General features: G+C 35.0%; 1 protein-coding gene across 1 annotated transcript in view; it reads right to left on the bottom strand.

Annotated features, from left to right (window-relative positions):
* LOC144451041 (uncharacterized) overlaps window positions 1-7,827 on the bottom strand; it is a 29,853-nt gene extending 22,026 nt beyond the window's left edge. The window contains exon 1 of the mRNA XM_078141799.1: window positions 7,778-7,827. The gene's annotated coding sequence lies outside the window, so the exon portion shown is untranslated. The remainder of the gene's footprint in view (window positions 1-7,777) is intronic.
* Between the last annotated feature and the right edge of the window lie 6,291 nt (window positions 7,828-14,118).

The raw sequence follows: 14,118 nt of genomic DNA, 5'->3' as shown, positions 1-14,118 counted from the left end.
ACAATTGGCAGTATTTCCCTACTTTTTTAGATTGTGCTTGCATACTATAAGTATATTATCCTAAATATTCTCTTTTTCAACTGTAAAATACTTCAGACATGTGTTCTGTCACTACACAAAGCCCCTTATGTCACTTGTATTTTCCTAAGTGGAATGAAAGAAAATTTTGGGAAATAATATCTAACATTATAACACATTGTTTTTATACAGGCTTCAGTGATAGGCTTTGACTTTGTCACATAATCGGATCAGTGACCCATAGTGACCTCAATTTGCATACAGAGAACAATATTCATTTTCTATTTTCCCTAGGGCACTATTACAGTTGCATAGGAATCCTACTGGTGATTTGGCTTTGAGTTTTGACTATGGAAAGAATATGTGCCTGAGAATGTGATGTGTTATAAAACACTTATTGCCTTGCCTTATTCGGGCACTAGTTCATGTAGGGTTTATTACCCCTCATGCTGTTGTATAGCATTATTCCCTCGGCTTTCAGCCTTGGGATTGAATCGTTGATGTATAACAGCCCTCGGGGTAATAGGCATCTACTGGTGTCCCTTACAGTCAGGGCAACAAGTGTAGAATAGTAAGTAGATGTGGGTCACTAGCATTCAAAGTGATCCACTACAGTGTAGTAGTAGTGATCATGAAATGTTTCTTTCATATCAAATAGTGAGGTGTTAACAAAGAACACCTGTGCTTTGATGCACTTAGTCAGGATCTCTCCCCTGAAGGTTTTTTGTAGGTACTCTTCACACAAAAGCTGTATATTTTGAAGGTGATAGGTATTTTTAATACTAATTTTGTATTTTGGATGTTTTTTGATAGGTATTTTTAAATACAAATTGCACATTTTGAAGTTTTTTTATAACTATTTTCTCTCTCCACCGTCTATGGTATTTTTAATATGTGTATTTTGAAGGTTTTTCAATAAGTACCTTTTATTACAAGTTGTACATTTTGAAAGGTTTTTCGATATACATTTTTAGTACAAGTTATGCGTTTTAATATTCACAAATGAAAAGGCAATTACAAATAATACACCAACATTGTAACAATATCATGATTGTCAGAGCATAATACAGGGTGTATTACAGGGCCATTACAAAGTCACACTACATTAACTTGTACAATAAACTAAAGAATTTGTTACACTTCACTTTGCATTCCATACATACTTATACTAGACAAGGGGAGAACATTTAGTATGTGTTTGTTACAATGTATGTACTTTATTACAATGTAACAAACTAACTTGAACACTTGATTGACTTTGTAACAATGGAACCATAAACTCAATGGCCTTACACTTTAGCTAACACAGACACAAAGGTATACGTACTAGTAGCAGTACACAGATAAAACTGATTACTCAGACGTGTTGGTAACACACATTGCATGGCCTTCTTCAATAAATTATTCTGTTTACTTGTCTACAGCTGATTTGGAAAGAGATACACACAATGAAGGTACATGTACATGTAGTAGTACTAGTAGTACATATACAAAGGCTTTCAGGCTGTACTTGAGGTGACCGCACCTCCTCCTCATTCTGCACCTCCACCCCACCCCCACTATATGTATTTTTCTTTTATCTGTGGACCACAACAATTTAATTTTCATTGTAAACTTTTTAATTTGGTAATAAAGTTATTGTTATTATTATTACTATTCATATATATCATGATGTGGTGTGGGCAAATCCAACCTGTGAGTTTTTTCCTAGAGAGCTAATTTTCTCTACTAATCAGTCCATCTGACCACTAAAAATTAAAAGGTACCAGGGGAAACCAATTGAATTGCCATTTCAAAAAAAATCTGGACAACCAGATCTGACTTCTAGCCTAGCACTAATGTTATTACACTGTTTCAGATATCCTAATGGCCATTTTGATTTTTGATATTTCACTCATCCTTCCCTACATTTTAGTATGAGTGAAAATGTAAAAAAATCAAAATGGCAGTTAGGATAGCTGAAATAGTGTAGTAGTATTAGTCCTTCATGTCTACAGGTAGACTGCAGGTAGGATAGCTGAAATAGCATAGTAGCATTAGTCCTTCATGACATGTATACAGGTCTACAGCTTTCTACATGGATAAGGATAGAGATCTAGAGAGTGTTGACAGGTATAGGAACTAGACTAACAGCTTTCAGGCTACATTGTGTACATCAGTATATTTTGTAGATATCATACATACACTGTTACAGTACTGTATTCAACACCTCTAGCAATTTTGAATAATTCTGTCAGATCCAGTTAGACACTGAAGAAAGACATGTGATTTGTTTGAAATATGTCTGTTTCTCAATCAAAAGTGGAAGAAGAGAACTTGTATATGAATCTGATTGCTTCCATGATGAATATACATAATATTATACTGTACATTTGTGTACCGTCATGTCTTTGTATACTAAGTACTGTATACACACCACGCATTGAGACTAAATAACAACCACTCAGCCTGTCTAACCTATTACACACACAGGTAGTCACTGTATTGTCCAAACTAAATAAATGACTTCTAAACACCACCAGTTACAATACCTGTTACTTTAGTGTATGTATTCTTCTCTCTTTTTGTAGACATGTCATGTTGGAATCTCAACAAGACACTCAAAATGGGACAAAAGCCAACTGTCACAACACATTCTTTACTTGAAACGTATGTTGCTTAGTAAAATGATCTGACATATAGTGACTTAGTGATATCGATATAGGTTGATAAATATAACATAACTAAGCTAGAATTGGCTTTGTATACAGCACAATTTGTATGACAGAAATTACATACTAGAAAATGTATACATTAATTACAATTTAAGTCATACTTGAGAACACACAGGCACGGTATATATTCAAATGTACATGTAGCACACACCTGAGATAACACAGTAGGTAACACCATATGTGGTAATTATTATAGGTAGGGCAAATACATGTACATAGAAAACAACACAGCTCGGGTACAATGCCTTGTGGACCAATGTCTTCACTATGGAGCAAGAAACTACAGTGACAAATTGTGAGGCGCTATAGGGCTAGTACACTGAAAACAACACATCTGAAGTAGAATGCATATACTAGGTAGACCAAAGTATCAACCATTGATCAAGAAATCACATTGGCACTAGCACAGTGACAAATTGAACACAGCTAACACACCTGATAATAATAACAATAATGTTCGTTTTTATATAGTACTTTCCCACTCTGTGCTCAAAGCGCTTTACAATTATTACCCCTGGCACAGATCTATAGCGACACAACAGCCCTTTATTTCCTCAACTCCCTGGGGAGCATACAATAGAAACTATACAGCTAAGGAAGAACACTGGGAAGGACAATTTCTATCAACTGCAGTGAAATCAAATACATGACCAACTATATAGAAAACCATTGACATACCTGGAAACACACTGGGTATATGTATACCATGCAATCAATACTATGTCCAAAGGAATGTATTCAGTAGTCGCCCACAGAGATATTTATTTTTTATCAGCAATAAAATGTAGGAACTTAACAAGTGGTCTTAAAAGTAGGTCAAAATATCTAACCTTGGTGATGTGGATATTGTAGGTACATTATCAATACAAACCTCAATCTGTCATGCTATAAAGGTCAGTGTGATAAATGTTGGTCATGATAATTATCTTGATATGCAAACCCAACCTGACAAAGGTCACCAAATAAATAAATGTCAAGTTATGTAAAGTCGCCCACTGTGACTATAACTTTTTCACCATATCTATTTCACTTTTTCTATACCAAGGCACAAACTGAGTTCACACACTTTTTTATTAGGCCTAAAAATAATTGTTTGGTTCCGGTTACCTGACCCCACCTAGACTTTCACTGCCGACCCTAAACTTTTTTTTACATATTTGAGAAAAAAATAATACAATCCCAAAAGCTGTGAAGTCTTACGAGAAATAGTGGATGCGGAAACTGACATCAACTTTAAAAAAAACTGTTCTTCCACTCTGTAATGGCTGTACATCTGATAGGAAGAAATAAACAACACAGAGACCATTTTGAAAACAATAGAAAAACTGAACTAGACACTTGCGCAAAAAAAAATCTACCTACCCCACGTATTCTAAAATTGAACATAATCAGAACCATACAATTTTTTTTATTAGGCCTTGTATGAAAACACTTTCCTAACATAGAAACTTGATTAAACTTTTAGTACAATGTTAAATAATGACAGTTTATCTCTACAACAGACTTGGAGGTACTGCTATCACTCACTTGTATAATCTAGCACATCCAAAAACAATCATTTTTTTCAGTTTCTGTTTATCTTAGTATTAACCGTAACTTTGATTGCCAATCCACTGTAATAATACATCTATAATACCATCTACCAGGGATTTTGGATCCTCAACACTTTAGTATATAGATAGCAGTTATGCTATCAAATTATTCACGTTGTATCATCAGTACCCAAATATCTGGTTTGAGGTTTGCCAATAAGTAGCTCATCTAGTTATTATACATGTACTATGATGTAGACAATTTATATGGTGGAACTGATCGTGGCATGTATTAGTCTAGTTCCTATACAGTATTATTACCATTTACACCTCCACTTTAGTTAGAGACCACATGTTAATTGTCTTATGGGCAACTGTGACAATCAATATTCTATAAAGTTATAATTTGTTGACAAACAAGTAATGAGAAAGAAGGGAGAGTTTTATACCAAATACAACTGTTTACATCATTACATGGGCATCAAGCTAGTGTAGAATAATCTTGATAAGTAGAGAGATTGTTAGGTAATCAAAACTTTCTAATCAAGGAAAGTAACAAAATGAAGAGGAGAGGGATTCATACCATAGTGTTCATGTATGGACAACACTCTTATGTACATTGTATCAGTGATCAAGATAAATAAAGAGATTATTAGCTAATCAAAACTTTCCAGTCAAAGTAAATAATATAACCTAGACAATGGGTATTCATATCTAATTCACCAAATGTTTACATATGAACATGAAGCTAGAGTACACTGTATCAATTTATCATCATTAATTAGTAACAAGGCAATTCAGTTTATCAAAAGGAATAAATTGTTTCTTTTAAAGGTTTGGCATATTTTTAAACTGGCTAAAAAAATTAAATAAAATTAACAAAACAGAGAAATTAGTTACCGGGGATTTACACTTGTATGGTTACATGAATTATTGCCTATATTACAAAACAAGTCGAAAAAAATCAACCTTTTCTCAATTCATTCTGTCAAAACGTACTCGTCCCATAATAATCTTTTTTTTTTAAAAATATATGGCTATGTCACAGAACATAGTAACAGCTAACAAGTACCAACCACCTGTTGCTATGACAACTACAGCATTTAAAGCACTACGCACATGCATGAGTCATTCAGTATAAATCACACTCATTATAACATTCTAAGTATTCAACAAAGTAGCACATGTTAAACAAAGTAGTGATTTCCTTGACACTGTCAATACACCATCAGGATGTACATACTCATCAATTATACGCCTAACAATCGTTTGTTTTTGAGAAAGAAATAGTCAGTGACATTATTAAAAGAATAGATTGACTTGATATGAGTTCCCATGGTACACTTATCAAAAACTAAATAAATTATTCTAGACAGCCACCATGTTGACATCATGGTCAATAATTCATCTGAGCTTCAATAAAATTTACAGGGCAACTATAATATGTACTTTATTGATTTTTAAATACACAACACATGGTATGGCTGCTATGTATTCTAGCAATTTATTTTCTTTCTGTCAACTTTTAATTTGAAAAAAATATTCCAGAATTAACCATCTAAAATCCATTACAAGAGACCTAGCTAAAGACTTTATGACTTTTTCTAGAATTTATTTTTGCTTTATTTTGGTCATATTTACTAGAATTATCATCTAAAGGCAATGGAATGGAACAAGGCTAGAAAATATAGTTATCTCCAAATAATGTTTTGGTTCATTTTGTTCTTGTTGACGTTATGTTGGATTGGCCGAGAAAATTCCAACTTTTTTGTTTTGTTTAGTACACTTGTTACTAGCTCTGGATGTATATGCTGGGGGCTTTCGACACGTCTTCTCCCCTCCGCTATGGTTCTTCCCTATCTGAAACAGCGAGACTTCACAAGGATTTGGGGAATAAAGACCACCCATACCCTTGCTACTGACTATATAAAATACAAATATGAACTTTAAATTACTAAATTCAACCTATGTCTTGTCTATTCTGTCAATTCTTGTCTTACATTCGCTCACGCCACAAAACGGACAACTGTAAGTCATGCAAACAGATTTAGCTCAATATTGCACATGCATACAGCCTTGTACACATCATACATTTCGTATGTTTTGCAGCTCAAGCGAACATAACAAAAATTGACAGAAATAGACAAGACACTCGACATAGGTTGAAATTAAAGATCCAAAGTTGCTTTCTGAACTTGTACAGTCATTAGCAAGTGTATATAGGTAGTTTTCTATACCGAAAATCCATGCGAATGAAATCTGTTCGCAGTCTCGCTGTTTGAGATAGAGAAGACCCATAGCAAAGGGGAGATGAGAAGATGTGACATAACCCTGCAGCATATACATCCAGAGTGAACTTGTTACATAAGTATAAAAAAACAGGAATGATAACAAAGTGTAATCACATACTTCCACTGTGGTTCTTTTCTTTTTATCCTCATTTTCTTAAATTTTAATTTCTTCATTTGTAATTCCTTTTTTGTCTTAAAAATCAAAAGCTATTAATAACAGCAATTTTCTTACAAGTCCAAGCATACCTTTATCGCGGTAGTTATTTGGTTTATATTTGATCTGATATTCCATAACATCAGATGACTAACACCTTATTGTTGTAAAAATGACAAAACAAGTTGTAAAATAATTCCTAGTGTTATCTATATTTCAGTAATAAAAACCATATGAGTTTGGCCTTCATAGAGTTTACAACAAAAGACGTATGTGTTGGCCTAACATGTTTGAAAACAGTTGTGTGATCTTACACAATGTAGCCAGATACCTGTATGATAATGGCTACATACAGTACAGTGTGCTAAAAGTGGAAAACTATGCGAATTTATACAGGAATGCTGTAAACTAAGAGTGTGAATTTGTTGCATGCCTAGGAGTAAAACATGGGTGTAAACAAGTCATTGAATGGGACCCTGAAGTACACTTTGAAAGAAGCAATAGCAAATAGCCGTAATTACGTAATATATAGGTACGTACTCAAAGCAATGCAAAGACTCCCAAGCAACGTATTGCATATGTATTGATATGAAGATTTTTCAAATATCATTCCTCCCGCAACAGCTAGGTAGACAGTAATAATAATACATTGTTTCCCTCGAAATTTGTCCCTATTTATTTTACAGCTATTAAACTACACAGTAAAATAGGGTATATCCCTAAAGAATTCACGAACATAGCGCTCGCCTCGATGTTCTTTTGAAAATAATCGGCTTTCACTTTACATACAGTATCCACACCGCTGGGCGTACGTTCAGGGTGTCGTCTGCTTGCTGATTAATTGTTGTCGACCGCGATCATACCGAAAAACGACATAAATTCGTTGTCCTAACGCCTTCAACTTGACAACGAACTCAGAAATATCGAGTCCTGTGGACTCATTATAAATACATAGGCAATATTCAATAATAAATAGGGGAAATCACGATCATTGCCAGTGGACTCTTTGCGGGACTCTATGTTCAGTTTCGAATCTAATATTCTCAGAATGGGGTCTTATCTACATACCTCGTTTCGGCACTGATCGTGCGACGATTCCTCGTATATATCCATAGTTGTTGATTTGTAACATCAACGATACAACATGATCACGTAGGTGTTCAATATACTGACGAGTATTCAAGTTTTTTTGACTCACTTCCGAATCATTGTGCGAGGCGAGGGTCATTACAGATACAGTTCTGCTCAGAATTGTTATCAAATAGCTCACAAGAGAGGGCGCACTAATGATTAGATGACCAATCGAATTCGATGTCACAGTAAACTTTTACAAAAAAACTTTTGTCGGGAGAAATATGAAAAACAATTAGTACCAATTGCAAATCTGTTTTCATTTATTTTCCTCTTAATAAAAACCACAACCCCCGCTTATTTTAGCTGATTTTATAGTTGTATGAAATGGTTCAAAAGCTAGTACCAATCATGTTGTAAGGTTATAATCAGGTTCTCGAATTTTACAATGTAAAGAGTGTACATTTTATGTGAACGTGTAAACAAGAGAGTGGTTGTTGATGTTGTTGTTGTTGTTGTTGTTGTTATTGTTGTTGTTGTTGTTGTTGTTGTTGTTGTTGTTCAGATACTTGTTTTAAGCTTTATTGTCACGTGACGTGCTTTGTCTGTGATGAATCTAGGGACCTGGTGACCATTGAAACCAATACGTGCACAGACACTAAACAAAAGGGATTTTAACAAGTGATCCGCTTATGACGAAAATCGAAAGAGGGATGAGTAGACGCGCTAAAATATGGCATGGCAGGTGAAGCCATTCTGTTATAAGTAGACAGTACTAGTACTCGACATCATGTATACAAGCATGAAGATAAGAAACATCTGCCCTCTAAGACATAAATATGATGTTTCCTTTCATTCCTAGCCTTCAACTAATGTCACGAGCTCCACAGTCGGCTTTTCCTCCCTGAACTACACTCAATTCCAAAAGAACATAAAGCTTCTCGTCAAATATATTTAACTTAAAGAACTGTTAACTTAAAAAACAACATTACTAGTGCCTGTTTATCATCATCGTAAACCACATGTCTCTTTATACGACACCGTACCTCCTTAAGCAGAAATATGTACTCTGGATGGTGTTTGTAAACAATTTGTATTCATCTAGTTTACACTCAGACCACAGTTTACAGCATCAATGTACTGCTGTGGAGCTTTTTACGGCAACTGGTATCTTTTACACGTTCGCCCTTTTACTGCCAAACTATAAAGTAGCACTGAAATATACTGGTTGGCAAGAATGGTTTATATTGTGTATGCGTATGATCTAGGAAAAGGTCGATTTATGCTATTTCTATGACGTCACTCACCGTGACAGAGGGACAGTGTACTTGGATCGACACCGTTTTGATATATTTCATGGGGATAAGAAATACTGGTGAACAACAGAACCATGATCCGAATCTTTCTTTTAGGGGAAAAACTCTCCAATTTGTTGTTACTTTTAATTACAGTATCATAATAACTCAACTATGTTGATTAAAATGTACTTTTAAAGTTACTCTAGTGGATCAGTGACGTACGAAATCATTATTTTGTAATAATTTATTGCACAAGTCTTCGGATCAGAAATGACGTCATCGACATAACATATGTATTTGGTTAGTTGGAACAATAATGTAACATAGAGTATGGGTATTATTTGTCAGTTTGTCTTTTAAAATGATAAACGGAAACCCAAAAAGGGGAATTGTTAGAGCAAGTCGTGATTCGGATTATTGTTCGGACATCTCACAATACTATACACGGTGGATTGACTCGGATACAAGTTGTTCTCTCGTATACCCTCGTCGGTAAATTTGCATATGGCAAGTAAGCGTAACAGTAAAACAACATACATACCTGAGTGTAATAATATTGATAATTCCATGGTATCGATTTATAAGAAATACCCATGTATAAATATTCCAATGATGTTTAGTCAAGATGTACAAATCAGGATTTCAGCTAGTTTTATCAAACGCACTACATAGACAATACAGTGACGTCACAGGTCGTCATCTCTTAGACAGACTAGTACGATGTAACCTCGATCGGTGCTACCAGGCATAATTATCATTCCTCGACACAAGTCACGTGCAAAGTATATTATTTGTCAATGTGTTAAAGTCACTTCAATAGTTACCATCAGTAGATGAATGAGAGTATTAAGACATTCCAGACGAGGGGTGCTATTATTTTCAAAGACACTGGTGTACAATAACTGTTGTGTTATATCCAGCTTTGCATAGCATCATTGTATAAGCCGCTAACTGGATCAGAACCAGTCTTTCTTATTATTCAACGAAGGTATGCATGCAACCAATGTACGTATGTTTGACTTTGATATTAAACGATGTCCGGTGACTCGGTTTCTCTACGAATGCCTTGCTTTTCAAGCGAGTGAGTCAGTCACGTCGTCCCCTTCCTTGCATAGACGGGATGTTTCACTTTAAGTGCCTTGAACAACACGGTAATTGGGATATCCGATTGTCAATACCACAATTTACCAGACGATTCTTCACGTAAAAGCAATTTGTCTCGATCTAAAAACCCTTAATGCTCCTATTGAAGATGACGTTTACCGAACACAGCACGATCATCAGTTTTGAAACTGTTATATACAGGAGAGTTGAGAGGTTACTGGTATCAACCCCTCGACGAACTGCTAAAAATACTGTCATTTTAGCTCCAAGTTAACAATAGAACTAAAAAGAACTTTTCGACTTTAATACAAAGCTAGAAAAAAATCAATCGATTGATATGTCCAAAGGTCAAAGGTTATTGTTTTGTTATAATTTCGATTACCTCTTTGGTTATGTGAGTGCATGAATTAAGATGGGTCAATTGTAGCCCAGGTTGATCAGATTAAATTATATTATTCGGCAGAGAAAAAGATTGTTGCAGCGATCAATAAATCCTTCTGTCTCCGGACATCTGTCTCACTAATCATGCATTAAAACTTATCGATCGCTATTTACAGCTCACAAACAGATTTCATTAGTTCAATAGATAATCACATTGACTTAGTCGGTCATCGATTTTATCAGGTGTACTCCCAAGACGAGGCCGTTCTAGTGTACGAAAACCTTTACGATATTATTTCATGGGAACTGAACAATATGACTTATTTACATAACAACAACTGGTATTGTTATGTAAATACAAGTCAACACTAGGGATTTCATAGGGACAGCACTGTTATTGTTGTTGTTGTTGTTGTTGTTGTTGTTGTTGTTGTTGTTTCTTGATTATGATGATGATTGATGATGATGATGATGATGATGATGATGATGATGATGATGATGATGATGATGATGATGATGATGATGATGATGATGATGATGATGATGATGATGATGATGATGATGATGATGATGATGGTGATGATGATGGTGGTGGTGGTGGTGGTGTTGGTGGTGGTGGTAGCTGAATATACTTTAAATTTCATGGACGTTCAGAAACATGTTCTTTCTGAATGTTCTGTTCTGTTACATGTAATTTGTTGAATTGGTAGCACTAATAAGTAAGGAACACAATAAGTTCATATATATATTTTGTTGTTGTTGCTGCTGCTGCTGCTGTTGTTGTTGTTGTTGTTGTTATTATTATTATTATTATTATTATTATTATTATTATTATTATTGTTGTTGTTGTTGTTGTTGTTGTTGTTGTTGTTTGTGGCTGCATATGCTTTGACTTTCATGGATGTTCAAAAACATTTATGTACATGTCAGTCCATTTAGTTTGACGATGTTCTTTCTTTAATTTTCTGTTAATTTGTTGACTCGATAACACCAATAAGCAACATAGCAAGTTCATATATGGACTGTAAGATACGTTGTGTTGTTCAGTTCTATCAGACTTCTAAACCACAATAAATAAGATACATCGTGTTGTTCAGCCCTTTCAGGCTTCTAAACCTCTGTACGATACGTCGTGATGTCCAGCCCCCATCAGGCTTTTAAACCTGCCTGGCGTGGTAGTTGGTAGTGTGACACGAATGTCATATCTTACAGACTATTCATTTAAAACACACCCCTCCCCATACTATCGTATCTTGTTTTTATCTACTTACGTATTTCAAGGATTTATCTGTTTTATCTAATCTTATCAATCAAGGTTCATCATTTATTATTTGGATCGCGACATCACGTGACGGAATCATAAATATCCTATATCTGGAAAACCTTGCCCATTATGTTGACCTTTACGACAGTTCAACGTCGTAACACTACGCAACTTCTTTACGGCACCGTCTGATACGCTGTTTTAGTTTTCGATGCGTCAAAGACATTGGAGAGAGATCCATTGCGTCATTGGAAAAATATGTCCTGGCTTGTCACTTGAGCATGTGATAACTTTGAGAGTCTATGTCATAGGTCCCGGTAAAGGTCACATCAAAGTCGCGGCTGTATACGAAACAACCACCTGTTGATTGATTCTACCAACGTGCTGAAATATATTAATGTCAAAGGTCATACGTGCCTTTAGCAACCTATTGAAGCCCCTTACTACATTATCTATATTATTATAGAGTAACACAGTAAACCACAGACTTGATCATTAAAGTGATAAGCTTCCTCGGGATTTTTTCACAATTTCTAAGTAATTCCATATTTTTTAATTTGTCTTCTTTGGGGCGTGGTGTGCTTGCAAAATGTTCATCATTCCTACCCAACTCATTACACTGCACCATAGTGGACCAGGTTTATCTTTGACACATTCGGGGACATGGTTCATAGTCCCGTTTCCATCCTATACTGGAATCGGAACACCTTTACCACCTTTTTACACTGTTTCTGATTTCGTGTTTTTCTGCTTTCAACGTGATTTAACTGTGTATTTTTATAACTTATATCCAATATATCGTCATTATAGACATACACCCCAGGCTTTGTGTATATTACAAAACACATACCATGGATCTAACGACTTACCGTCTCTATGTCAAGGGTTAGCTGTACACAATAGTGTAAGATGAAACATTCACAGTTATTGTTTACTTTATATATATATACTTAACGGTTTCTGTGTGGCAGATACATAGATTGGTAATCTGCCAATATTACGAACCTTACAGAGATTTCTCGTGATCTGTACGCGCTTTGGAAATTTTAACTAGTATTATCATTGAATGTAGGGCCTATATACATGTCGTAGATTTGTCAACATATGTTATATATCACAAGGATACTGCCACCAGTATGGCCCTGGCCACAACAGTTTTTCGTTAACTTGATTTTTTGCAGTAAAGCACACACTAAATTCAGTTTTGGAGAAAAATTCGTGCAGTTATTGAGAAAGTAATATAGAAGATAACATGTTATAAATATCACAGACAAGGCAAAATATTTGAATATTCAGAACTTCCAATGAATCGGAGGGAAATCGAGGAAAGAAAGGCCACACGTTCTAAGAGATCGAGAGAGTCAGAGAGCAGACGCGATGAATCAAATAACGCCCTCAACGATTATTACTATCACATTTATAAGATATTTGGTAAAAACCGTGAGTGAGACATTTGATGGGACCGAAGAATTTCGTTAGAACCACAGTAATAGAATCAATGAATTCACCCAGTATGATGAAGTCGATTAATTCGTCAGATTTTAATCTTAACAGTATAGAGTTCGTTACGATGTTTCAATATAATACAGTGAATTTAGAATTGCCGGTGATATATATATATCCACGTGTGTATAGATGTATAGTATATTTGCTATTAAAACATGTATTTCAAATGTTTGTACTACATGTGAAGAGATAGCGGAAATAATATAAACTCCAGGACAATTTGTGTCATAATTCGAGGATTCATTTTTCCCAATCTGATTTTTTCAAACGACACAAAACGATGGAAATAGAGGTAAATAAAACATTTAGCCGCTTTCACCACATCAGATTTTAATCAGATTGCATTTTCATCATGTACGCTTATATGCTGTTTTCTCTGTTTTTACAACAGCACGATAGCGGTGTGCCATTTTATCATTGCAGTTCACCGCGTCACATATTCTTAGTAGTTATGTGGGAGAATTAACTTGTACATGTGTCAGTGCTGAACAAAACCAAAATGTTCACCTCGCTTTATATACAATGTAGTTTGTATATACTTTATAGCATGGAAAAACAGTCGCGACGCAGCACATGGAATTTTTTTTTTGGCGACACAAAAAGTTCTTTCTACACATCCCATCATGTAGCCAAAGGTGATCATTAAGTGAACAGAACATGATCCCGTTATTACTTAAAATAATTGTGTATCTGACAAATTCCTCAGTAAACACCAACACCCAATAAAACACGACCCCAGAAGTAGTTAGACTTTGATCTTACAAATACAAGTATGAACAGGCCAT

The sequence above is a fragment of the Glandiceps talaboti genome, chromosome 20 (assembly GCF_964340395.1).
Source record: "Glandiceps talaboti chromosome 20, keGlaTala1.1, whole genome shotgun sequence".
NCBI classification, from domain to species: domain Eukaryota; kingdom Metazoa; phylum Hemichordata; class Enteropneusta; family Spengelidae; genus Glandiceps; species Glandiceps talaboti.
The sequence above is the reverse complement of the archived record's forward strand: the minus strand, read 5'-3'. Positions and strand labels throughout refer to the sequence as shown.